This window comes from Danio rerio, chromosome 20 (assembly GCF_052040795.2).
Source record: "Danio rerio strain M-AB ecotype USA chromosome 20, GRCz13ab, whole genome shotgun sequence".
NCBI classification, from domain to species: domain Eukaryota; kingdom Metazoa; phylum Chordata; class Actinopteri; order Cypriniformes; family Danionidae; genus Danio; species Danio rerio.
In genome coordinates, this window is record NC_141040.1 from 29,707,501 (window position 1) to 29,729,829 (window position 22,329).

Consider the following 22,329-nt stretch of genomic DNA (forward strand, 5'->3'; position numbering starts at 1 on the left):
TAGAGCATTTGACTGCAGATCAAGAGGTCCCCGGTTCAAATATGGGTGCCCCCTTTGTCAAGACCTTGGATTTGTGTCTGTAACTTACCTTGATAACGGGTTGCTACATTGAAGTTGGATCTTCCTAACTGATTGACCAGTCGCTCTTTTGCCAAAATTCATTTTCAGACAGATCTTTATGAAAGAGTTTTCTTTCTTTGCTAAATAAAACTCATTGTCATGGGGGTATAGCTCAGTGGAAGAGCATTTGACTGCAGATCAAGAGGTCCCTGGTTCAAATCCGGGTGCCCCCTTTGTCAAGACCTTGGATTTGTGTCTGTAACTTACCTCGATAACGGGTTGCTACATTGAAGTTGGATCTTCCTAACTGATTGACCAGTCGCTCTTTTTCCAAAATTGATTTTTAGACAGATCTTTATGAAAGAGTTTTCTTTCTTTGCTAAATAAAACTTGTTGTCATGGGGATATAGCTCAGTGGTAGAGCATTTGACTGCAGATCAAGAGGTCCCCGGTTCAAATCCGGGTGCCCCCTTTGTCAAGACCTTGGATTTGTGTCTGTAACTTACCTTGATAACGGGTTGCTACCTTGAAGTTGGATCTTCCTAACTGATTGACCAGTTGCTCTTTTTCCAAAATTGATATTTTAGACAGATCTTTATGAAAGAGTTTTCTTGTTTTGCTAAATCAAAATTGTTGTCTTGGGGGTATAGCTCAGTGGGAGAACACTTGACTGCAGATCAAGACATACCCAAGGCAAGTCCGGGTGCCCCCTTTGTCAAGACCTTGGATTTGTGTCCGTAGCTTACCTTGACCCCAGGTTGCTACTTTGAAGTTGGATCTTCCTAACTGATTGACCAGTCGCTTTTTTTCCAAAATTGATTTTCAGACAGATCTTTATGAAAGAGTTTTCTTTCTTTGCTAAATTAAACTTGTTGTCATGGGGGTATAGCTCAGTGGTAGAGCATTTGACTGCAGATGAAGAGGTTCCCAGTTCAAATCCGGGTGCCCCCTTTGGCAAGACCTTGGATTTGTGTCTGTAACTTACCTTGATAACGGGTTGCTACATTGAAGTTGGATCTTCCTAACTGATTGACCAGTCGCTCTTTTTTCAAAATTGATTTTTAGACAGATCTTTATGAAAGAGTTTTCTTTCTTTGCTAAATAACACTCAATGTCATGGGGGTATAGCTCAGTGGTAGACCATTTGACTGCAGATCAAGAGGTCCCTGGTTCAAATCTGGGTGCCCCCTTTGTCACGACATTGAATTTGTGTCTGTAAGTTACCTTGATAATGGGTTGCTACATTGAAGTTGGATCTTCCTAACTGATTGACCAGTCGCTCTTTTGCCAAAATTGATTTTCAGACAGATCTTTATGAAAGAGTTTTCTTTCTTTGCTAAATGAAACTTGTTGTCATGGGGGTATAACTCAGTGGTAGAGCATTTGACTGCAGATCAAGAGGTCCCCGGTTCAAATCGGGGTGCCCCTTTTGGCAAGACCTTGGATTTGTATCTGTTACTTGTGTTTACCCTTTGTTGGTACATAGAAGTTGGCTCTTCCTAACGGCATGACCAATCGGTTTTTGAAATTGCATTTTCAAACAGATCTTTATGAAAGAGTTTTCTTTCTTTGCTTAATAAAACCTGTTGTCATGGGGGTATAGCTCAGTGGTAGAGCAATTGACTGCAGATCAAAAGGTCCCCGGTTCAAATCCGGGTGCCCCCTTTGGTAAGACCTCGGATTTGTATCTGTTGCTTATGTTTACCCTGGGTTGGTGCATAGAAGTTTGCTCTTCCTAACGGCATAACTAATCTGTTTTTGAAATTGGATTTTCAAACAGATCTTGATGAAAGAGTTTTCTTGTTTTGCTAAATCAAATTTATTGTCATGGGGGTATAGCTCAGTCGGAGAACACTTGACTGCAGATCAAGACTTACCCAAGGCAAGTCCGGGTGCCCCCTTTGTCAAGACCTTGGATTTGTGTCCGTAGCTTACCTTGACCCCGGGTTGCTACTTTGAAGTTGGATCTTCCTAACTGATTGACCAGTCGCTTTTTTTCCAAAATTGATTTTCAGACAGATCTTTATGAAAGAGTTTTCTTTCTTTGCTATACCAAACTGTTTGTCTTGGGGGTATAGCTCAGTGGTAGAGCATTTGACTGCAGATGAAGAGGTTCCCAGTTCAAATCCGGGTGTCCCCTTTGTCAAGACCTTGGATTTGTGTCTGTAACTTACCTCGATAATGGGTTGCTACATTGAAGTTGGATCTTCCTAACTGATTGACCAGTCGCTCTTTTTCCAAAATTGATTTTTAGACAGATCTTTATGAAAGAGTTTTCTTTCTTTGCTAAATAAAACTTGTTGTCATGGGGGTATAACTCAGTGGTAGAGCATTTGACTGCAGATCAAGAGGTCCCCGGTTCAAATCGGGGTGCCCCCTTTGGTAAGACCTCGGATTTGTATCTGTTGCTTATGTTTACCCTGGGTTGGTGCATAGAAGTTGGCTCTTCCTAACGGCATGACCAATCGGTTTTTAAATTTGGATTTTCAAACAGATCTTTATGAAAGAGTTTTCTTGTTTTGCTAAATCAAAATTGTCGTCATGGGGGTATAGCTCAGTAGGAGAACATTTGACTGCAGATCAAGAAAACCCCAAGTCAAGCCCGGGTGCCACCTTTGTCAAGACCTTGGATTTGTGTCCGTAATTTACCCTAACCCAGGGTTGCTACTTTGAAGTTGGATCTTCCTAACTGATTGACCAGTCACTTTTTTTTCCAAAATTGATTTTCAAACAGATCTTTATGAAAGAGTTTTCTAGTTTTGCTAAATCTAAATTGTTGTCATGGTGGGATAGCTCAGTGGGAGAACACTTAACTGCAGATCAAGACATACCCAAGTCAAGTCCGGGTGCCCCCTTTGTCAAGACCTTGGATTTGTGTCTGTAACTTACCTTGATAACGGGTTGCTACATTGAAGTTGGATCTTCCTAACTGATTGACCAGTCGGTCTTTTTCCAAAATTGATTTTTAGACAGATCTTTATGAAAGAGTTTTCTTTCTTTGCTAAAAAAAATGTTGTCATGGGGGTATATCTCAGTGGTAGAGCATTTGACTGCAGATCAAGAGGTCCCCGGTTCAAATCCGGGTGCCCCCTTTGTCAAGACCTTGGATTTGTGTCTGTAACTTACCTTGATAACGGGTTGCTACATTGAAGTTGGATCTTCCTAAGTGATTGACCAGTCGCTCTTTTTCCAAAATTGATTTTTGGACAGATCTTTATGAAAGAGTTTTCTTTCTTTGCTAAATAAAGCTTCTTGTCATGGGGGTATAGCTCAGTGGTAGAGCATTTGACTGCAGATCAAGAGGTCCCCGGTTCAAATCCGGGTGCCCCCTTTGTCAAGACCTTGGATTTGTGTCTGTAACTTACCTTGATAACGGGTTGCTACATTGAAGTTGGATCTTCCTAACTGATTGACCAGTCGCTCTTTTTCCAAAATTGATTTTAAGACAGATCTTTATGAAAGAGTTTTCTTTCTTTGCTAAAAAAAATTGTTGTCATGGGGGTATAGCTCAGTGGTAGAGCATTTGACTGCAGATCAAGAGGTCCCCGGTTCAAATCCGGTTGCCCCCTTTGTCAAGACCTTGGATTTGTGTCTGTAACTTACCTTGATAACGGGTTGCTACATTGAAGTTGGATCTTCCTAACTGATTGACCAGTCACACTTTTTTTCCAAAATTGATTTTTAGACAGATATTTATGAAAGAGTTTTCTTGTTTTGCTAAATCAAAGTTGTTGTCATTGGGGGTATAGCTCAGTGGGAGAGCATTTGACTGCAGATCAAGACATACCCAAGGCAAGTCCGGGTGCCCCCTTTGTCAAGACCTTGGATTTGTGTCCGTAGCTTACCTTGACCCCAGGTTGCTACTTTGAAGTTGGATCTTCCTAACTGATTGACCAGTCACTTTTTTTTCCAAAATTGATTTTCAAACAGATCTTTATGAAAGAGTTTTCTAGTTTTGCTAAATCTAAATTGTTGTCATGGTGGGATAGCTCAGTGGGAGAATATTTGACTGAAGATCAAGAGGTCCCTGGTTCAAATCCGGGTGCCCCCTTTGTCAAGACCTTGGATTTGTGTCTGTAACTTACCTTGATAACGGGTTGCTACATTGAAGTTGGATCTTCCTAACTGATTGACCAGTCGCTCTTTTTCCAAAATTGATTTTCAGACAGATCTTTATGAAAGAGTTTTCTTTCTTTGCTAAAAAAAATGTTGTCATGGGGGTATAGCTCAGTGGTAGAGCATTTGACTGCAGATCAAGAGGTCCCCGGTTCAAATCCGGGTGCCCCCTTTGTCAAGACCTTGGATTTGTGTCTGTAACTTACCTTGATAACGGGTTGCTACATTGAAGTTGGATCTTCCTAACTGATTGACCAGTCGCTCTTTTTCCAAAATTGATTTTTAGACAGATCTTTATGAAAGAGTTTTCTTTCTTTGCTAAAAAAAATGTTGTCATGGGGGTATAGCTCAGTGGTAGAGCATTTGACTGCAGATCAAGAGGTCCCCGGTTCAAATCCGAGTGCCCCCTTTGTCAAGACCTTGGATTTGTGTCTTTAACTTACCTTGATAACGGGTTGCTACATTGAAGTTGGATCTTCCTAACTGATTGACCAGTCGCTCTTTTTCCAAAATTGATTTTTAGACAGATCTTTATGAAAGAGTTTTCTTTCTTTGCTAAATAAAGCTTGTTGTCATGGGGGTATAGCTCAGTGGTAGAGCATTTGACTGCAGATCAAGAGTTCCCCGGTTCAAATCCGGGTGCCCCCTTTGTCAAGACCTTGGATTTGTGTCTGTAACTTACCTTGATAACGGGTTGCTACATTGAAGTTGGATCTTCCTAACTGATTGACCAGTCGCTCTTTTTCCAAAATTGATTTTAAGACAGATCTTTATGAAAGAGTTTTCTTTCTTTGCTAAAAAACATTTGTTGTCATGGGGGTATAGCTCAGTGGTAGAGCATTTGACTGCAGATCAAGAGGTCCCCGGTTCAAATCCGGTTGCCCCCTTTGTCAAGACCTTGGATTTGTGTCTGTAACTTACCTTGATAACGGGTTGCTACATTGAAGTTGGATCTTCCTAACTGATTGACCAGTCGCACTTTTTCCAAAATTGATTTTTAGACAGATCTTTATGAAAGAGTTTTCTTGTTTTGCTAAATCAAAATTGTTGTCATTGGGGGTATAACTCAGTGGGAGAGCATTTGACTGCAGATCAAGACATACCCAAGGCAAGTCCTGGTGCCCTCTTTGTCAAGACCTTGGATTTGTGTCCGTAGCTTACCTTGACCCCAGGTTGCTACTTTGAAGTTGGATCTTCCTAACTGATTGACCAGTCGCTTTTTTTCCAAAATTGATTTTCAGACAGATCTTTATGAAAGAGTTTTCTTTCTTTGCTAAACAAAACTTGTTGTCATGGGGGTATAGCTCAGTGGTAGAGCATTTGACTGCAGATGAAGAGGTTCCCAGTTCAAATCCGGGTGCCCCCTTTGGCAAGACCTTGGATTTGTGTCTGTAACTTACCTTGATAACGGGTTGCTACATTGAAGTTGGATCTTCCTAACTGATTGACCAGTCGCTCTTTTTCCAAAATTGATTTTTAGACAGATCTTTATGAAAGAGTTTTCTTTCTTTGCTAAATAAAACTCATTGTCATGGGGGTATAGCTCAGTGGTAGAGCATTTGACTGCAAATGAAGAGGTTCCCAGTTCAAATCCGGGTGCTCCCTTTGTCACGACGCTGAATTTGTGTCTGTAACTTACCTTGATAATGGGTTGCTACATTGAAGTTGGATCTTCCTAACTGATTGACCAGTCGCTCTTTTGCCAAAATTGATTTTCAGACAGATCTTTATGAAAGAGTTTTCTTTCTTTGCTAAATGAAACTTGTTGTCATGGGGGTATAACTCAGTGGTAGAGCATTTGACTGCAGATCAAGAGGTCCCCAGTTCAAATCGGGGTGCCCCTTTTGGTAAGACCTCGGATTTGTATCTGTTGCTTATGTTTACCCTGGGTTGGTGCAAAGAAGTTGGCTCTTCCTAACGGCATGACCAATCGGTTTTTAAATTTGGATTTTCAAACATATCTTTATGAAAGAGTTTTCTTGTTTTGCTAAATCAAAATTGTCGTCATGGGGGTATAGCTCAGTAGGAGAACATTTGACTGCAGATCAAGAAAACCCCAAGTCAAGCCCGGGTGCCACCTTTGTCAAGACCTTTGATTTGTGTGCGTAATTTACCTTGACCCAGGGTTGCTACTTTGAAGTTGGATCTTCCTAACTGATTGACCAGTCAATTTTTTTTTTTCCAAAATTGATTTTCAAACAGATCTTTATGAAAGAGTTTTCTAGTTTTGCTAAATCTAAATTGTTGTCATGGTGGGATAGCTCAGTGGGAGAATATTTGACTGAAGATCAAGAGTTCCCCGGTTCAAATCCGGGTGCCCCCTTTGTCAAGACCTTGGATTTGTGTCTGTAACTTACCTTGATAACGGGTTGCTACATTGAAGTTGAATCTTCCTAACTGATTGACCAGTCGCTCTTTTTCCAAAATTGATTTTAAGACAGATCTTTATGAAAGAGTTTTCTTTTTTTGCTAAATAAAACTTGTTGTCATGGGGGTATAGCTCAGTGGTAGAGCATTTGACTGCAGATCAAGAGGTCCCCGGTTCGAATCCGGGTGCCCCCTTTGTCAAGACCTTGGATTTGTGTCTGTAACTTACCTTGATAACGGGTTGCTACATTGAAGTTGGATCTTCCTAACTGATTGACCAGTCGCACTTTTTCCAAAATTGATTTTTAGACAGATCTTTATGAAAGAGTTTTCTTGTTTTGCTAAATCAAAATTGTTGTCATGGGGGTATAGCTCAGTGGGAGAAAACTTGACTGCAGATCAAGACATACCCAAGGCAAGTCCGGGTGCCCCCTTTGTCTAGACCTTGGATTTGTGTCCGTAGCTTACCTTGACCCCAGGTTGCTTCTTTAAAGTTGGATCTTCCTAACTGATTGACCAGTCGCTTTTTTTCCAAAATTGATTTTCAGACAGATCTTTATGAAAGAGTTTTCTTTCTTTGCTAAACAAAACTTGTTGTCATGGGGGTATAGCTCAGTGGTAGAGCATTTGACTGCAGATGAAGAGGTTCCCAGTTCAAATCCGGGTGCCCCCTTTGGCAAGACCTTGGATTTGTGTCTGTAACTTACCTTGATAACGGGTTGCTACATTGAAGTTGGATCTTCCTAACTGATTGACCAGTCGCTCTTTTTCCAAAATTTATTTTTAGACAGATCTTTATGAAAGAGTTTTCTTTCTTTGCTAAATAAAACTCATTGTCATGGGGGTATAGCTCAGTGGTAGAACATTTGACTGCAGATGAAGAGGTTCCCAGTTCAAATCCGGGTGCTCCCATTGTCACGACATTGAATTTGTGTCTGTAACTTACCTTGATAATGGGTTGCTACATTGAAGTTGGATCTTCCTAACTGATTGACCAGTCGCTCTTTTGCCAAAATTGATTTTCAGACAGATCTTTATGAAAGAGTTTTCTTTCTTTGCTAAATGAAACTTGTTGTCATGGGGGTATAACTCAGTGGTAGAGCATTTGACTGCAGATCAAGAGGTCCCCGGTTCAAATCGGGGTGCCCCTTTTGGTAAGACCTCGGATTTGTATCTGTTGCTTATGTTTACCCTGGGTTGGTGCATAGAAGTTGGCTCTTCCTAACGGCATGACCAATCGGTTTTTGAAATTGGATTTTCAAACAGATCTTGATGAAAGAGTTTTCTTGTTTTGCTAAATCAAAATTGTTGTCATGGGGGTATAGCTCAGTCGGAGAACACTTGACTGCAGATCAAGACTTACCCAAGGCAAGTCCGGGTGCCCCTTTTGTCAAGACCTTGGATTTGTGTCCGTAGCTTACCTTGACCCCGGGTTGCTACTTTGAAGTTGGATCTTCCTAACTGATTGACCAGTCGCTCTTTTGCCAAAATTGATTTTCAGACAGATCTTTATGAAAGAGTTTTCTTTCTTTGCTAAATGAAACTTGTTGTCATGGGGGTATAACTCAGTGGTAGAGCATTTGACTGCAGATCAAGAGGTCCCCGGTTCAAATCGGGGTGCCCCCTTTGGTAAGACCTCGGATTTGTATCTGTTGCTTATGTTTACCCTGGGTTGGTGCATAGAAGTTTGCTCTTCCTAACGGCATAACCAATCTGTTTTTGAAATTGGATTTTCAAACAGATCTTGATGAAAGAGTTTTCTTGTTTTGCTAAATCAAAATTGTTGTCATGGGGGTATAGCTCAGTCGGAGAACACTTGACTGCAGATCAAGACTTACCCAAGGCAAGTCCGGGTGCCCCTTTTGTCAAGACCTTGGATTTGTGTCCGTAGCTTACCTTGACCCCGGGTTGCTACTTTGAAGTTGGATCTTCCTAACTGATTGACCAGTCGCTTTTTTTCCAAAATTGATTTTCAGACAGATCTTTATGAAAGAGTTTTCTAGTTTTGCTAAATCTAAATTGTTGTCATGGTGGGATAGCTCAGTGGGAGAATATTTGACTGAAGATCAAGAGGTCCCTGGTTCAAATCCGGGTGCCCCCTTTGTCAAGACCTTGGATTTGTGTCTGTAACTTACCTTGATAACGGGTTGCTACATTGAAGTTGGATCTTCCTAACTGATTGACCAGTTGCTCTTTTTCCAAAATTGATTTTTAGACAGATCTTTATGAAAGAGTTTTCTTTCTTTGCTAAAAAAAATTGTTGTCATGGGGGTATAGCTCAGTGGTAGAGCATTTGACTGCAGATCAAGAGGTCCCTGGTTCAAATTGGGGTGCCCCCTTAGGTAAGACCTTGAATTTGTATCTGTTGCTTATGTTTACCCTGGGTTGGTGCATAGAAGTTGGCTCTTCCTAACGGCATGACCAATCGTTTTTTAAAATTGGATTTTCAAACAGATCTTTATGAAAGAGTTTTCTTTCTTTGCTAAATAAAACTTGTTGTTATGGGGGTATAGCTCAGTGGTAGAGCATTTGACTGCAGATCAAGAGGTCCCCGGTTCAAATCCGGGTGCCCCCTTTGGCAATACCTTGGATGTGTATCTGTTACTTGTGTTTACCCTTTGTTGCTACATAGAAGTTGGCTCTTCCTAAGGGCATAACCAATCGGTTTTTGAAATTGGATTTTCAAACAGATCTTGATGAAAGAGTTTTCTTGTTTTGCTAAATCAAAATTGTTGTCATGGGGGTATAGCTCAGTGGGAGAACACTTGACTGCAGATCAAGACATACCCAACTCCGGGTGCCCCCTTTGTCAAGACCTTGGATTTGTGTCCGTAGCTTACCTTGACCCCAGGTTGCTTCTTTAAAGTTGGATCTTCCTAACTGATTGACCAGTCGCTTTTTTTCCAAAATTGATTTTCAGACAGATCTTTATGAAAGAGTTTTCTTTCTTTGCTATACCAAAATGTTTGTCTTGAGGTATAGCTCAGTTGTAGAGCATTTGACTGCATATGAAGAGGTTCCCAGTTCAAATCCGGGTGCCCCCTTTGGCAAGACCTTGGATTTGTATCTGTTACTTGTGTTTACCCTTTGTTGGTACATAGAAGTTGGCTCTTCCTAACGGCATGACCAATCGGTTTTTGAAATTGCATTTTCAAACAGATCTTTATGAAAGAGTTTTGTTTCTTTGCTTAATAAATCTGTTGTCATGGGGGTATAGCTCAGTGGTAGAGCATTTGACTGCAGATCAAGAGGTCCCCGGTTCAAATCCGGGTGCCCCCTTTGTCAAGACCTTGTATTTGTGTCTGTAACTTACCTTGATAACGGGTTGCTACATTGAAGTTGGATCTTCCTAACTGATTGACCAGTTGCTCTTTTTCCAAAATTGATTTTTAGACAGATCTTTATGAAAGAGTTTTCTTGTTTTGCTAAATCAAAATTGTTGTCATGGGGGTATAGCTCAGTGGGAGAAAACTTGACTGCAGATCAATACATACTAGGGATGTAACGGTATTGTAAATACCGTCATACCGCAATATTAATTTTTTTCGATATTACCGAAGTCGCATGACTCGGTAAAACTATAGGTCTTCTGAGAAAATTTGCTTAGGCGAATGAAGCGAACGGGAAGTAGCGAAAACTACAATACCCATCAGCCCCTGCTTGACCATCATCCCTTGCGGTCTGTTGTTGCTACAGATCCAGTAATGCGGAAATGGAGTGTGCTGCTAGAAGCGGGGATGAAAAGAGCTCTCGAGCGCCGAAAACGGAGCGTTTCGAAATGTGTGGATAATGTCTCAGTGTGGATAATGGAAAACGGAGACATCTGAAAACTGAGGCGGGGCTGCAGACATTCGCCTCTCTGATTGGTGCTTTTCCTGAATATGAAGTAGCCTAACACGCACAGTTCAGTCCTGCATCATCTTCTTGTAAGTTCAGACTTCGCAAGTTTGATCAAGGCTGCAGTCTCTTCTTCTCAGTTTGATATGGAAAAGCAGACTATACCGAGGACACGGGTAAATCTTCAAAGGGCACGGTGTACTTTATAACTTCATTCACATCACCCTGGCTTCGTTGTTTCACTTTATTAACAATAAAATGTAAACATGATTTAAGGAACTGCCTATTTTCATTTTAATATTAGCAACTTAGACAGCAGACATGTTGAGGCGTCGTGCTGCATAAGATGAGCGTCATCTTCACTGTGTGCATATTTATAACAAAACGGAGCCGATAACAACACTGCCTCCTTTCAATTTCAGTGAAAATACGAAACACAGCCTCTCTTTTGCTGAGTATCTGTTTTAATAATCGATAATGGCCATTTTAAAAGTATAACATACAATAAGTTTATACATTATAGGAAATAAAGGCAAGCGATCAGTCAATATACAGAATGTACGTGCTTACATTAATCATTAACTTATCTTTGCGCTCAGCCAAAACACGTTACCTGAGAACAAGTAATAGATTCCAATGACCAAAGTCAGGGAATATGTCGTTAGATAAAGACAACAAGATGAATGAAATATCCCGTTTAATAATTAAATATACTGAGATTAGATCCAGCGGGAGATGCTTGATGAGAAGTCCGACTAGCAGAGCTCTCATCTGTGTAGATGGGCGAGTGTGATTAAATGTTGAATGTGATGAGTTTTCAACAATACTAAATTGAAACTTTATTATTTTTACATGGTTTAATAATTTTTTGTTATTAAAATTGAAGTTCCTGTTTCAAAGCTTACAGATAGATGGCTAATTTGTATGTCATTGACACTTTTGGCACTTTTTTGGAGTATTTTCATAAGTTTTGTTTTTTCCTGTAAATGATTCAATAAATACCGTACCGTGACATTCATACCGAGGTATTACCGTACCGTGAAATTCTGATACCGTTACATCCCTAATACATACCCAAGGCAAGTCCGGGTGCCCCCTTTGTCAGGACCTTGGATTTGTGTCCGTAGCTTACCTTGACCCCAGGTTGCTTCTTTAAAGTTGGATCTTCCTAACTGATTGACCAGTCGCTTTTTTTCCAAAATTGATTTTCAGACAGATCTTTATGAAAGAGTTTTCTAGTTTTGCTAAATCTAAATTGTTGTCATGGTGGGATAGCTCAGTGGGAGAATATTTGACTGCAGATCAAGAGGTCCCTGGTTCAAATCCGAGTGTCCGCTTTGTCAAGACCTTGGATTTGTGTCTGTAACTTACCTTGATAACGGGTTGCTACATTGAAGTTGGATCTTCCTAACTGATTGACTAGTCGCTCTTTTTCCAAAATTGATTTTTAGACAGATCTTTATGAAAGAGTTTTCTTTCTTTGCTAAAAAAAAATTGTTGTCATGGGGGTATAGCTCAGTGGTAGAGCATTTGACTGCAGATCAAGAGGTCCCCGGTTCAAATCCGAGTGCCCCCTTTGTCAAGACCTTGGATTTGTGTCTGTAACTTACCTTGATAACGGGTTGCTACATTGAAGTAGGATCTTCCTAACTGATTGCCCAGTCGCTCTTTTGCCAAAATTGATTTTCAGACAGATCTTTGTGAAAGAGTTTTCTTTCATTGCTAAATAAAACTCATTGTCATGGGGGTATAGCTCAGTGGTAGAGCATTTGACTGCAGATCAAGAGGTTCCCAGTTCAAATCCGGGTGTCCGCTTTGTCAAGACCTTGGATTTGTGTCTGTAACTTACCTTGATAACGGGTTGCTACATTGAAGTTGGATCTTCCTAACTGATTGACCAGTCGCTTTTTTTCCAAAATTGATTTTCAGACAGATCTTTATGAAAGAGTTTTCTTTCTTTGCTATATAAAACTGTTTGTCTTGAGGTATAGCTCAGTGGTAGAGCATTTGACTGCAGATGAAGAGAATCCCAGTTCAAATCCGGGTGCCCCCTTTGGCAAGACCTTGGATTTGTATCTGTTACTTGTGTTTACCCTTTGTTGGTACATAGAAGTTGGCTCTTCCTAACGGCATGACCAATCGGTTTTTGAAATTGCATTTTCATACAGATGTTTATGAAAGAGTTTTCTTTCTTTGCTTAATAAAACCTGTTGTCATGGGGGTATAGCTCAGTGGTAGAGCATTTGACTGCAGATCAAGAGGTCCCCGGTTCAAATCCGGGTGCCCCCTTTCGTAAGACCTCGGATTTGTATCTGTTGCTTATGTTTACCCTGGGTTGGTGCATAGAAGTTTGCTCTTCCTAACGGCATAACCAATCTGTTTTTGAAATTGGATTTTCAAACAGATCTTGATGAAAGAGTTTTCTTGTTTTGCTAAATCAAAATTGTTGTCATGGGGGTATAGCTCAGTCGGAGAACACTTGACTGCAGATCAAGACTTACCCAAGGCAAGTCCGGGTGCCCCCTTTGTCAAGACCTTGGATTTGTGTCCGTAGCTTACCTTGACCCCGGGTTGCTACTTTGAAGTTGGATCTTCCTAACTGATTGACCAGTCGCTTTTTTTCCAAAATTGATTTTCAGACAGATCTTTATGAAAGAGTTTTCTTTCTTTGCTATACCAAACTGTTTGTCTTGGGGGTATAGCTCAGTGGTAGAGCATTTGACTGCAGATGAAGAGGTTCCCAGTTCAAATCCGGGTGTCCCCTTTGTCAAGACCTTGGATTTGTGTCTGTAAATTACCTCGATAACGGGTTGCTACATTGAAGTTGGATCTTCCTAACTGATTGACCAGTCGCTCTTTTTCCAAAATTGATTTTTAGACAGATCTTTATGAAAGAGTTTTCTTTCTTTGCTAAATAAAACTTGTTGTCATGGGGGTATAACTCAGTGGTAGAGCATTTGACTGCAGATCAAGAGGTCCCCGGTTCAAATCGGGGTGCCCCCTTTGGTAAGACCTCGGATTTGTATCTGTTGCTTATGTTTACCCTGGGTTGGTGCATAGAAGTTGCCTCTTCCTAACGGCATGACCAATCGGTTTTTAAATTTGGATTTTCAAACAGATCTTTATGAAAGAGTTTTCTTGTTTTGCTAAATCAAAATTGTCGTCATGGGGGTATAGCTCAGTAGGAGAACATTTGACTGCAGATCAAGAAAACCCCAAGTCAAGCCCGGGTGCCACCTTTGTCAAGACCTTGGATTTGTGTCTGTAATTTACCTTGACCCAGGGTTGCTACTTTAAAGTTGGATCTTCCTAACTGATTGACCAGTCTCTTTTTTTTCCAAAATTGATTTTCAAACAGATCTTTATGAAAGAGTTTTCTAGTTTTGCTAAATCTAAATTGTTGTCATGATGGGATAGCTCAGTGGGAGAATATTTGACTGCAGATCAAGAGGTCCCTGGTTCAATTCCGGGTGTCCGCTTTGTCAAGACCTTGGATTTGTGTCTGTAACTTACCTTGATAACGGGTTGCTACATTGAAGTTGGATCTTCCTAACTAATTGACCAGTCGCTCTTTTTCCAAAATTGATTTTTAGACAGATCTTTATGAAAGAGTTTTCTTTCTTTGCTAAAAAAAAATTGTTGTCATGGGGGTATAGCTCAGTGGTAGAGCATTTGACTGCAGATCAAGAGGTCCCCGGTTCAAATATGGGTGCCCCCTTTGTCAAGACCTTGGATTTGTGTCTGTAACTTACCTTGATAACGGGTTGCTACATTGAAGTTGGATCTTCCTAACTGATTGACCAGTCGCTCTTTTGCCAAAATTCATTTTCAGACAGATCTTTATGAAAGAGTTTTCTTTCTTTGCTAAATAAAACTCATTGTCATGGGGGTATAGCTCAGTGGTAGAGCATTTGACTGCAGATCAAGAGGTCCCTGGTTCAAATCCGGGTGCCCCCTTTGTCAAGACCTTGGATTTGTGTCTGTAACTTACCTCGATAACGGGTTGCTACATTGAAGTTGGATCTTCCTAACTGATTGACCAGTCGCTCTTTTTCCAAAATTGATTTTCAAACAGATCTTTATGAAAGAGTTTTCTTGTTTTGCTAAATCAAAATTGTCGTCATGGGGGTATAGCTCAGTAGGAGAACATTTGACTGCAGATCAAGAAAACCCCAAGTCAAGCCCGGGTGCCACCTTTGTCAAGACCTTGGATTTGTGTCTGTAATTTACCTTGACCCAGGGTTGCTACTTTAAAGTTGGATCTTCCTAACTGATTGACCAGTCTCTTTTTTTTCCAAAATTGATTTTCAAACAGATCTTTATGAAAGAGTTTTCTAGTTTTGCTAAATCTAAATTGTTGTCATGATGGGATAGCTCAGTGGGAGAATATTTGACTGCAGATCAAGAGGTCCCTGGTTCAATTCCGGGTGTCCGCCTTGTCAAGACCTTGGATTTGTGTCTGTAACTTACCTTGATAACGGGTTGCTACATTGAAGTTGGATCTTCCTAACTAATTGACCAGTCGCTCTTTTTCCAAAATTGATTTTTAGACAGATCTTTATGAAAGAGTTTTCTTTCTTTGCTAAAAAAAAATTGTTGTCATGGGGGTATAGCTCAGTGGTAGAGCATTTGACTGCAGATCAAGAGGTCCCCGGTTCAAATATGGGTGCCCCCTTTGTCAAGACCTTGGATTTGTGTCTGTAACTTACCTTGATAACGGGTTGCTACATTGAAGTTGGATCTTCCTAACTGATTGACCAGTCGCTCTTTTGCCAAAATTCATTTTCAGACAGATCTTTATGAAAGAGTTTTCTTTCTTTGCTAAATAAAACTCATTGTCATGGGGGTATAGCTCAGTGGAAGAGCATTTGACTGCAGATCAAGAGGTCCCTGGTTCAAATCCGGGTGCCCCCTTTGTCAAGACCTTGGATTTGTGTCTGTAACTTACCTCGATAACGGGTTGCTACATTGAAGTTGGATCTTCCTAACTGATTGACCAGTCGCTCTTTTTCCAAAATTGATTTTTAGACAGATCTTTATGAAAGAGTTTTCTTTCTTTGCTAAATAAAACTTGTTGTCATGGGGATATAGCTCAGTGGTAGAGCATTTGACTGCAGATCAAGAGGTCCCCGGTTCAAATCCGGGTGCCCCCTTTGTCAAGACCTTGGATTTGTGTCTGTAACTTATCTTGATAACGGGTTGCTACCTTGAAGTTGGATCTTCCTAACTGATTGACCAGTTGCTCTTTTTCCAAAATTGATATTTTAGACAGATCTTTATGAAAGAGTTTTCTTGTTTTGCTAAATCAAAATTGTTGTCTTGGGGGTATAGCTCAGTGGGAGAACACTTGACTGCAGATCAAGACATACCCAAGGCAAGTCCGGGTGCCCCCTTTGTCAAGACCTTGGATTTGTGTCCGTAGCTTACCTTGACCCCAGGTTGCTACTTTGAAGTTGGATCTTCCTAACTGATTGACCAGTCGCTTTTTTTCCAAAATTGATTTTCAGACAGATCTTTATGAAAGAGTTTTCTTTCTTTGCTAAATTAAACTTGTTGTCATGGGGGTATAGCTCAGTGGTAGAGCATTTGACTGCAGATGAAGAGGTTCCCAGTTCAAATTCGGGTGCCCCCTTTGGCAAGACCTTGGATTTGTGTCTGTAACTTACCTTGATAACGGGTTGCTACATTGAAGTTGGATCTTCCTAACTGATTGACCAGTCGCTCTTTTTTCAAAATTGATTTTTAGACAGATCTTTATGAAAGAGTTTTCTTTCTTTGCTAAATAACACTCAATGTCATGGGGGTATAGCTCAGTGGTAGAACATTTGACTGCAGATCAAGAGGTCCCTGGTTCAAATCTGGGTGCCCCCTTTGTCACGACATTGAATTTGTGTCTGTAAGTTACCTTGATAATGGGTTGCTACATTGAAGTTGGATCTTCCTAACTGATTGACCAGTCGCTCTTTTGCCAAAATTGATTTTCAGACAGATCTTTATGAAAGAGTTTTCTTTCTTTGCTAAATGAAACTTGTTGTCATGGGGGTATAACTCAGTGGTAGAGCATTTGACTGCAGATCAAGAGGTCCCCGGTTCAAATCGGGGTGCCCCTTTTGGCAAGACCTTGGATTTGTATCTGTTACTTGTGTTTACCCTTTGTTGGTACATAGAAGTTGGCTCTTCCTAACGGCATGACCAATCGGTTTTTGAAATTGCATTTTCAAACAGATCTTTATGAAAGAGTTTTCTTTCTTTGCTTAATAAAACCTGTTGTCATGGGGGTATAGCTCAGTGGTAGAGCAATTGACTGCAGATCAAAAGGTCCCCGGTTCAAATCCGGGTGCCCCCTTTGGTAAGACCTCGGATTTGTATCTGTTGCTTATGTTTACCCTGGGTTGGTGCATAGAAGTTTGCTCTTCCTAACGGCATAACTAATCTGTTTTTGAAATTGGATTTTCAAACAGATCTTGATGAAAGAGTTTTCTTGTTTTGCTAAATCAAATTTATTGTCATGGGGGTATAGCTCAGTCGGAGAACACTTGACTGCAGATCAAGACTTACCCAAGGCAAGTCCGGGTGCCCCCTTTGTCAAGACCTTGGATTTGTGTCCGTAGCTTACCTTGACCCCGGGTTGCTACTTTGAAGTTGGATCTTCCTAACTGATTGACCAGTCGCTTTTTTTCCAAAATTGATTTTCAGACAGATCTTTATGAAAGAGTTTTCTTTCTTTGCTATACCAAACTGTTTGTCTTGGGGGTATAGCTCAGTGGTAGAGCATTTGACTGCAGATGAAGAGGTTCCCAGTTCAAATCCGGGTGTCCCCTTTGTCAAGACCTTGGATTTGTGTCTGTAACTTACCTCGATAACGGGTTGCTACATTGAAGTTGGATCTTCCTAACTGATTGACCAGTTGCTCTTTTTCCAAAATTGATTTTTAGACAGATCTTTATGAAAGAGTTTTCTTTCTTTGCTAAATAAAACTTGTTGTCATGGGGGTATAACTCAGTGGTAGAGCATTTGACTGCAGATCAAGAGGTCCCCGGTTCAAATCGGGGTGCCCCCTTTGGTAAGACCTCGGATTTGTATCTGTTGCTTATGTTTACCCTGGGTTGGTGCATAGAAGTTGGCTCTTCCTAACGGCATGACCAATCGGTTTTTAAATTTGGATTTTCAAACAGATCTTTATGAAAGAGTTTTCTTGTTTTGCTAAATCAAAATTGTCGTCATGGGGGTATAGCTCAGTAGGAGAACATTTGACTGCAGATCAAGAAAACCCCAAGTCAAGCCCGGGTGCCACCTTTGTCAAGACCTTGGATTTGTGTCCGTAATTTACCCTAACCCAGGGTTGCTACTTTGAAGTTGGATCTTCCTAACTGATTGACCAGTCACTTTTTTTTCCAAAATTGATTTTCAAACAGATCTTTATGAAAGAGTTTTCTAGTTTTGCTAAATCTAAATTGTTGTCATGGTGGGATAGCTCAGTGGGAGAACACTTAACTGCAGATCAAGACATACCCAAGTCAAGTCCGGGTGCCCCCTTTGTCAAGACCTTGGATTTGTGTCTGTAACTTACCTTGATAACGGGTTGCTACATTGAAGTTGGATCTTCCTAACTGATTGACCAGTCGCTCTTTTTCCAAAATTGATTTTTAGACAGATCTTTATGAAAGAGTTTTCTTTCTTTGCTAAATAAAGCTTGTTGTCATGGGGGTATAGCTCAGTGGTAGAGCATTTGACTGCAGATCAAGAGTTCCCCGGTTCAAATCCGGGTGCCCCCTTTGTCAAGACCTTGGATTTGTGTCTGTAACTTACCTTGATAACGGGTTGCTACATTGAAGTTGGATCTTCCTAACTGATTGACCAGTCGCTCTTTTTCCAAAATTGATTTTAAGACAGATCTTTATGAAAGAGTTTTCTTTCTTTGCTAAAAAACATTTGTTGTCATGGGGGTATAGCTCAGTGGTAGAGCATTTGACTGCAGATCAAGAGGTCCCCGGTTCGAATCCGGGTGCCCCCTTTGTCAAGACCTTGGATTTGTGTCTGTAACTTACCTTGATAACGGGTTGCTACATTGAAGTTGGATCTTCCTAACTGATTGACCAGTCGCACTTTTTCCAAAATTGATTTTTAGACAGATCTTTATGAAAGAGTTTTCTTGTTTTGCTAAATCAAAATTGTTGTCATGGGGGTATAGCTCAGTGGGAGAAAACTTGACTGCAGATCAAGACATACCCAAGGCAAGTCCGGGTGCCCCCTTTGTCTAGACCTTGGATTTGTGTCCGTAGCTTACCTTGACCCCAGGTTGCTTCTTTAAAGTTGGATCTTCCTAACTGATTGACCAGTCGCTTTTTTTCCAAAATTGATTTTCAGACAGATCTTTATGAAAGAGTTTTCTTTCTTTGCTAAACAAAACTTGTTGTCATGGGGGTATAGCTCAGTGGTAGAGCATTTGACTGCAGATGAAGAGGTTCCCAGTTCAAATCCGGGTGCCCCCTTTGGCAAGACCTTGGATTTGTGTCTGTAACTTACCTTGATAACGGGTTGCTACATTGAAGTTGGATCTTCCTAACTGATTGACCAGTCGCTCTTTTTCCAAAATTTATTTTTAGACAGATCTTTATGAAAGAGTTTTCTTTCTTTGCTAAATAAAACTCATTGTCATGGGGGTATAGCTCAGTGGTAGAACATTTGACTGCAGATGAAGAGGTTCCCAGTTCAAATCCGGGTGCTCCCATTGTCACGACATTGAATTTGTGTCTGTAACTTACCTTGATAATGGGTTGCTACATTGAAGTTGGATCTTCCTAACTGATTGACCAGTCGCTCTTTTGCCAAAATTGATTTTCAGACAGATCTTTATGAAAGAGTTTTCTTTCTTTGCTAAATGAAACTTGTTGTCATGGGGGTATAACTCAGTGGTAGAGCATTTGACTGCAGATCAAGAGGTCCCCGGTTCAAATCGGGGTGCCCCTTTTGGTAAGACCTCGGATTTGTATCTGTTGCTTATGTTTACCCTGGGTTGGTGCATAGAAGTTGGCTCTTCCTAACGGCATGACCAATCGGTTTTTAAATTTGGATTTTCAAACAGATCTTTATGAAAGAGTTTTCTTGTTTTGCTAAATCAAAATTGTCGTCATGGGGGTATAGCTCAGTAGTAGAACATTTGACTGCAGATCAAGAAAACCCCAAGTCAAGCCCGGGTGCCACCTTTGTCAAGACCTTTGATTTGTGTCCGTAATTTACCTTGACCCAGGGTTGCTACTTTGAAGTTGGATCTTCCTAACTGATTGACCAGTCAATTTTTTTTTCCAAAATTGATTTTCAAACAGATCTTTATGAAAGAGTTTTCTAGTTTTGCTAAATCTAAATTGTTGTCATGGTGGGATAGCTCAGTGGGAGAATATTTGACTGAAGATCAAGAGGTCCCTGGTTCAAATCCGGGTGCCCCCTCTTTGTCAAGACCTTGGATTTGTGTCTGTAACTTACCTTGATAACGGGTTGCTACATTGAAGTTGGATCTTCCTAACTGATTGACCAGTCCCTCTTTTTCCAAAATTGATTTTTAGACAGATCTTTATAAAAAAGTTTTCTTTCTTTGCTAAATAAAACTTGTTGTCATGGGGGTATAGCTCAGTAGCAGAGCATTTGACTGCAGATCAAGAGGTCCCCGGTTCAAATCCGGGAGCCCCCTTTGTCAAGACCTTGGATTTGTGTCTGTAACTTACCTTGATAACGGGTTGCTACATTGAAGTTGGATCTTCCTAACTGATTGACCAGTCGCTCTTTTTCCAAAATTAATTTTTAGACAGATCTTTATGAAAGAGTTTTCTTTCTTTGCTAAAAAAATTGTTGTCATGGGGGTATAGCTCAGTGGTAGAGCATTTGACTGCAGATCAAGAGGTCCCCGGTTCAAATCTGGTTGCCCCCTTTGTCAAGACCTTGGATTTGTGTCTGTAACTTACCTTGATAACAGGTTGCTACATTGAAGTTGGATCTTCCTAACTGATTGACCAGTCACACTTTTTCCAAAATTGATTTTTAGACAGATCTTTATGAAAGAGTTTTCTTTCTTTGCTAAATAAAACTTATTGTCATGGGGGTATAGCTCAGTGGCAGAGCATTTGACTGCAGATCAAGAGGTCCCCGGTTCAAATCCGGGTGCCCCCTTTGTCAAGACCTTGGATTTGTGTCTGTAACTTACCTTGATAACGGGTTGCTACATTGAAGTTGGATCTTCCTAACTGATTGACCAGTCGCTCTTTTTCCAAAATTGATATTTAGACAGATCTTTATGAAAGAGTTTTCTTTTTTTGCTAAAAAAATTGTTGTCATGGGGGTATAGCTCAGTGGTAGAGCATTTGACTGCAGATCAAGAGGTCCCCGGTTCAAATCCGGGTGCCCCCTTTGTCAAGACCTTGGATTTGTGTCTGTAACTTACCTTGATAACGGGTTGCTACATTGAAGTTGGATCTTCCTAACTGATTGACCAGTCGCTCTTTTTCCAAAATTGATTTTTAGACAGATCTTTATGAAAGAGTTTTCTTTCTTTGCTAAAAAAAATTGTTGTCATGCGGGTATAGCTCAGTGGTAGAGCATTTGACTGCAGATCAAGAGGTCCCCGGTTCAAATCGGGGTGCCCCTTTTGGTAAGACCTCGGATTTGTATCTGTTGCTTATGTTTACCCTGGGTTGGTGCATAGAAGTTGGCTCTTCCTAACGGCATGACCAATCGGTTTTTAAATTTGGATTTTCAAACAGATCTTTATGAAAGAGTTTTCTTGTTTTGCTAAATCAAAATTGTCGTCATGGGGATATAGCTCAGTAGGAGAACATTTGACTGCAGATCAAGAAAACCCCAAGTCAAGCCCGGGTGCCACCTTTGTCAAGACCTTTGATTTGTGTCCGTAATTTACCTTGACCCAGGGTTGCTACTTTGAAGTTGGATCTTCCTAACTGATTGACCAGTCACTTTTTTTTTCCAAAATTGATTTTCAAACAGATCTTTATGAAAGAGTTTTCTAGTTTTGCTAAATCAAAATTGTTGTCATGGTGGGATAGCTCAGTGGGAGAATATTTGACTGAAGATCAAGAGGTCCCTGGTTCAAATCCGGGTGCCCCCTTTGTCAAGACCTTGGATTTGTGTTTGTAACTTACCTTGATAACGGGTTGCTACATTGAAGTTGGATCTTCCTAACTGATTGACCAGTCGCTCTTTTTCCAAAATTGATTTTTAGACAGATCTTTATGAAAGAGTTTTCTTGTTTTGCTAAATCAAAATTGTTGTCATGGGGGTATAGCTCAGTGGGAGAAAACTTGACTGCAGATCAAGACATACCCAAGGCAAGTCCGGGTGCCCCCTTTGTCTAGACCTTGGATTTGTGTCCGTAGCTTACCTTGACTCCAGGTTGCTTCTTTAAAGTTGGATCTTCCTAACTGATTGACCAGTCGCTTTTTTTCCAAAATTGATTTTCAGACAGATCTTTATGAAAGAGTTTTCTTTCTTTGCTATACCAAACTGTTTGTCTTGGGGGTATAGCTCAGTGGTAGAGCATTTGACTGCAGATGAAGAGGTTCCCAGTTCAAATTCGGGTGTCCGCTTTGTCAAGACCTTGGATTTGTGTCTGTAACTTACCTTGGTAACGGGTTGCTACATTGAAGTTGGATCTTCCTAACTGATTGACCAGTCGCTTTTTTTCCAAAATTGATTTTCAGACAGATCTTTATGAAAGAGTTTTCTTTCTTTGCTATATCAAACTGTTTGTCTTGAGGTATAGCTCAGTGGTAGAGCATTTGACTGCAGATGAAGAGGTTCCCAGTTCAAATCCGGGTGCCCCCTTTGGCAAGACCTTGGATTTGTATCTGTTACTTGTGTTTACCCTTTGTTGGTACATAGAAGTTGGCTCTTCCTAACGGCATGACCAATCGGTTTTTGAAATTGCATTTTCAAACAGAT

The 22,329-nt window shown here is 40.6% G+C and overlaps 44 non-coding genes across 44 annotated transcripts in view; all 44 read left to right on the forward strand.

Annotated features, from left to right (window-relative positions):
- trnac-gca (transfer RNA cysteine (anticodon GCA)) overlaps positions 1-54 on the forward strand; it is a 72-nt gene extending 18 nt beyond the window's left edge. Inside the window, exon 1 of the tRNA in view lies at positions 1-54. This exon is cut by the window's left edge and continues 18 nt beyond it. This is a non-coding gene — a tRNA (tRNA-Cys).
- A 167-nt stretch (positions 55-221) lies between these two features.
- On the forward strand, positions 222-293 carry trnac-gca (transfer RNA cysteine (anticodon GCA)). The gene has a single exon. It is a non-coding gene; the product is annotated as a tRNA-Cys (tRNA).
- A 167-nt stretch (positions 294-460) lies between these two features.
- trnac-gca (transfer RNA cysteine (anticodon GCA)) lies at positions 461-532 on the forward strand. Its single transcript has one exon. It is a non-coding gene; the product is annotated as a tRNA-Cys (tRNA).
- Positions 533-939: 407 nt separating this feature from the next.
- trnac-gca (transfer RNA cysteine (anticodon GCA)) lies at positions 940-1,011 on the forward strand. The gene has a single exon. It is a non-coding gene; the product is annotated as a tRNA-Cys (tRNA).
- Positions 1,012-1,178: 167 nt separating this feature from the next.
- On the forward strand, positions 1,179-1,250 carry trnac-gca (transfer RNA cysteine (anticodon GCA)). Its single transcript has one exon. It is a non-coding gene; the product is annotated as a tRNA-Cys (tRNA).
- A 403-nt stretch (positions 1,251-1,653) lies between these two features.
- trnac-gca (transfer RNA cysteine (anticodon GCA)) lies at positions 1,654-1,725 on the forward strand. The gene has a single exon. It is a non-coding gene; the product is annotated as a tRNA-Cys (tRNA).
- Positions 1,726-2,128: 403 nt separating this feature from the next.
- On the forward strand, positions 2,129-2,200 carry trnac-gca (transfer RNA cysteine (anticodon GCA)). The gene has a single exon. It is a non-coding gene; the product is annotated as a tRNA-Cys (tRNA).
- A 167-nt stretch (positions 2,201-2,367) lies between these two features.
- On the forward strand, positions 2,368-2,439 carry trnac-gca (transfer RNA cysteine (anticodon GCA)). The gene has a single exon. It is a non-coding gene; the product is annotated as a tRNA-Cys (tRNA).
- Positions 2,440-3,080: 641 nt separating this feature from the next.
- trnac-gca (transfer RNA cysteine (anticodon GCA)) lies at positions 3,081-3,152 on the forward strand. The gene has a single exon. It is a non-coding gene; the product is annotated as a tRNA-Cys (tRNA).
- Positions 3,153-3,319: 167 nt separating this feature from the next.
- Positions 3,320-3,391, forward strand: trnac-gca (transfer RNA cysteine (anticodon GCA)). The gene has a single exon. It is a non-coding gene; the product is annotated as a tRNA-Cys (tRNA).
- Positions 3,392-3,557: 166 nt separating this feature from the next.
- On the forward strand, positions 3,558-3,629 carry trnac-gca (transfer RNA cysteine (anticodon GCA)). Its single transcript has one exon. It is a non-coding gene; the product is annotated as a tRNA-Cys (tRNA).
- A 647-nt stretch (positions 3,630-4,276) lies between these two features.
- On the forward strand, positions 4,277-4,348 carry trnac-gca (transfer RNA cysteine (anticodon GCA)). Its single transcript has one exon. It is a non-coding gene; the product is annotated as a tRNA-Cys (tRNA).
- A 165-nt stretch (positions 4,349-4,513) lies between these two features.
- Positions 4,514-4,585, forward strand: trnac-gca (transfer RNA cysteine (anticodon GCA)). Its single transcript has one exon. It is a non-coding gene; the product is annotated as a tRNA-Cys (tRNA).
- A 167-nt stretch (positions 4,586-4,752) lies between these two features.
- trnac-gca (transfer RNA cysteine (anticodon GCA)) lies at positions 4,753-4,824 on the forward strand. The gene has a single exon. It is a non-coding gene; the product is annotated as a tRNA-Cys (tRNA).
- A 167-nt stretch (positions 4,825-4,991) lies between these two features.
- On the forward strand, positions 4,992-5,063 carry trnac-gca (transfer RNA cysteine (anticodon GCA)). Its single transcript has one exon. It is a non-coding gene; the product is annotated as a tRNA-Cys (tRNA).
- Positions 5,064-5,470: 407 nt separating this feature from the next.
- Positions 5,471-5,542, forward strand: trnac-gca (transfer RNA cysteine (anticodon GCA)). The gene has a single exon. It is a non-coding gene; the product is annotated as a tRNA-Cys (tRNA).
- Positions 5,543-5,709: 167 nt separating this feature from the next.
- Positions 5,710-5,781, forward strand: trnac-gca (transfer RNA cysteine (anticodon GCA)). Its single transcript has one exon. It is a non-coding gene; the product is annotated as a tRNA-Cys (tRNA).
- An 885-nt stretch (positions 5,782-6,666) lies between these two features.
- Positions 6,667-6,738, forward strand: trnac-gca (transfer RNA cysteine (anticodon GCA)). Its single transcript has one exon. It is a non-coding gene; the product is annotated as a tRNA-Cys (tRNA).
- A 406-nt stretch (positions 6,739-7,144) lies between these two features.
- trnac-gca (transfer RNA cysteine (anticodon GCA)) lies at positions 7,145-7,216 on the forward strand. The gene has a single exon. It is a non-coding gene; the product is annotated as a tRNA-Cys (tRNA).
- Positions 7,217-8,097: 881 nt separating this feature from the next.
- On the forward strand, positions 8,098-8,169 carry trnac-gca (transfer RNA cysteine (anticodon GCA)). The gene has a single exon. It is a non-coding gene; the product is annotated as a tRNA-Cys (tRNA).
- A 641-nt stretch (positions 8,170-8,810) lies between these two features.
- On the forward strand, positions 8,811-8,882 carry trnac-gca (transfer RNA cysteine (anticodon GCA)). Its single transcript has one exon. It is a non-coding gene; the product is annotated as a tRNA-Cys (tRNA).
- A 164-nt stretch (positions 8,883-9,046) lies between these two features.
- trnac-gca (transfer RNA cysteine (anticodon GCA)) lies at positions 9,047-9,118 on the forward strand. The gene has a single exon. It is a non-coding gene; the product is annotated as a tRNA-Cys (tRNA).
- Positions 9,119-9,750: 632 nt separating this feature from the next.
- On the forward strand, positions 9,751-9,822 carry trnac-gca (transfer RNA cysteine (anticodon GCA)). Its single transcript has one exon. It is a non-coding gene; the product is annotated as a tRNA-Cys (tRNA).
- Positions 9,823-11,884: 2,062 nt separating this feature from the next.
- Positions 11,885-11,956, forward strand: trnac-gca (transfer RNA cysteine (anticodon GCA)). The gene has a single exon. It is a non-coding gene; the product is annotated as a tRNA-Cys (tRNA).
- A 167-nt stretch (positions 11,957-12,123) lies between these two features.
- trnac-gca (transfer RNA cysteine (anticodon GCA)) lies at positions 12,124-12,195 on the forward strand. Its single transcript has one exon. It is a non-coding gene; the product is annotated as a tRNA-Cys (tRNA).
- A 402-nt stretch (positions 12,196-12,597) lies between these two features.
- On the forward strand, positions 12,598-12,669 carry trnac-gca (transfer RNA cysteine (anticodon GCA)). The gene has a single exon. It is a non-coding gene; the product is annotated as a tRNA-Cys (tRNA).
- Positions 12,670-13,072: 403 nt separating this feature from the next.
- Positions 13,073-13,144, forward strand: trnac-gca (transfer RNA cysteine (anticodon GCA)). The gene has a single exon. It is a non-coding gene; the product is annotated as a tRNA-Cys (tRNA).
- Positions 13,145-13,311: 167 nt separating this feature from the next.
- Positions 13,312-13,383, forward strand: trnac-gca (transfer RNA cysteine (anticodon GCA)). The gene has a single exon. It is a non-coding gene; the product is annotated as a tRNA-Cys (tRNA).
- A 643-nt stretch (positions 13,384-14,026) lies between these two features.
- trnac-gca (transfer RNA cysteine (anticodon GCA)) lies at positions 14,027-14,098 on the forward strand. Its single transcript has one exon. It is a non-coding gene; the product is annotated as a tRNA-Cys (tRNA).
- Positions 14,099-14,265: 167 nt separating this feature from the next.
- On the forward strand, positions 14,266-14,337 carry trnac-gca (transfer RNA cysteine (anticodon GCA)). The gene has a single exon. It is a non-coding gene; the product is annotated as a tRNA-Cys (tRNA).
- Positions 14,338-14,983: 646 nt separating this feature from the next.
- Positions 14,984-15,055, forward strand: trnac-gca (transfer RNA cysteine (anticodon GCA)). Its single transcript has one exon. It is a non-coding gene; the product is annotated as a tRNA-Cys (tRNA).
- A 167-nt stretch (positions 15,056-15,222) lies between these two features.
- On the forward strand, positions 15,223-15,294 carry trnac-gca (transfer RNA cysteine (anticodon GCA)). Its single transcript has one exon. It is a non-coding gene; the product is annotated as a tRNA-Cys (tRNA).
- A 167-nt stretch (positions 15,295-15,461) lies between these two features.
- Positions 15,462-15,533, forward strand: trnac-gca (transfer RNA cysteine (anticodon GCA)). Its single transcript has one exon. It is a non-coding gene; the product is annotated as a tRNA-Cys (tRNA).
- Positions 15,534-16,179: 646 nt separating this feature from the next.
- Positions 16,180-16,251, forward strand: trnac-gca (transfer RNA cysteine (anticodon GCA)). Its single transcript has one exon. It is a non-coding gene; the product is annotated as a tRNA-Cys (tRNA).
- A 403-nt stretch (positions 16,252-16,654) lies between these two features.
- Positions 16,655-16,726, forward strand: trnac-gca (transfer RNA cysteine (anticodon GCA)). Its single transcript has one exon. It is a non-coding gene; the product is annotated as a tRNA-Cys (tRNA).
- A 403-nt stretch (positions 16,727-17,129) lies between these two features.
- Positions 17,130-17,201, forward strand: trnac-gca (transfer RNA cysteine (anticodon GCA)). The gene has a single exon. It is a non-coding gene; the product is annotated as a tRNA-Cys (tRNA).
- Positions 17,202-17,368: 167 nt separating this feature from the next.
- Positions 17,369-17,440, forward strand: trnac-gca (transfer RNA cysteine (anticodon GCA)). Its single transcript has one exon. It is a non-coding gene; the product is annotated as a tRNA-Cys (tRNA).
- A 643-nt stretch (positions 17,441-18,083) lies between these two features.
- On the forward strand, positions 18,084-18,155 carry trnac-gca (transfer RNA cysteine (anticodon GCA)). The gene has a single exon. It is a non-coding gene; the product is annotated as a tRNA-Cys (tRNA).
- A 167-nt stretch (positions 18,156-18,322) lies between these two features.
- On the forward strand, positions 18,323-18,394 carry trnac-gca (transfer RNA cysteine (anticodon GCA)). Its single transcript has one exon. It is a non-coding gene; the product is annotated as a tRNA-Cys (tRNA).
- A 406-nt stretch (positions 18,395-18,800) lies between these two features.
- trnac-gca (transfer RNA cysteine (anticodon GCA)) lies at positions 18,801-18,872 on the forward strand. The gene has a single exon. It is a non-coding gene; the product is annotated as a tRNA-Cys (tRNA).
- A 1,124-nt stretch (positions 18,873-19,996) lies between these two features.
- Positions 19,997-20,068, forward strand: trnac-gca (transfer RNA cysteine (anticodon GCA)). The gene has a single exon. It is a non-coding gene; the product is annotated as a tRNA-Cys (tRNA).
- A 165-nt stretch (positions 20,069-20,233) lies between these two features.
- Positions 20,234-20,305, forward strand: trnac-gca (transfer RNA cysteine (anticodon GCA)). Its single transcript has one exon. It is a non-coding gene; the product is annotated as a tRNA-Cys (tRNA).
- Positions 20,306-20,472: 167 nt separating this feature from the next.
- On the forward strand, positions 20,473-20,544 carry trnac-gca (transfer RNA cysteine (anticodon GCA)). The gene has a single exon. It is a non-coding gene; the product is annotated as a tRNA-Cys (tRNA).
- Positions 20,545-20,709: 165 nt separating this feature from the next.
- On the forward strand, positions 20,710-20,781 carry trnac-gca (transfer RNA cysteine (anticodon GCA)). Its single transcript has one exon. It is a non-coding gene; the product is annotated as a tRNA-Cys (tRNA).
- Positions 20,782-22,329: the final 1,548 nt, after the last annotated feature.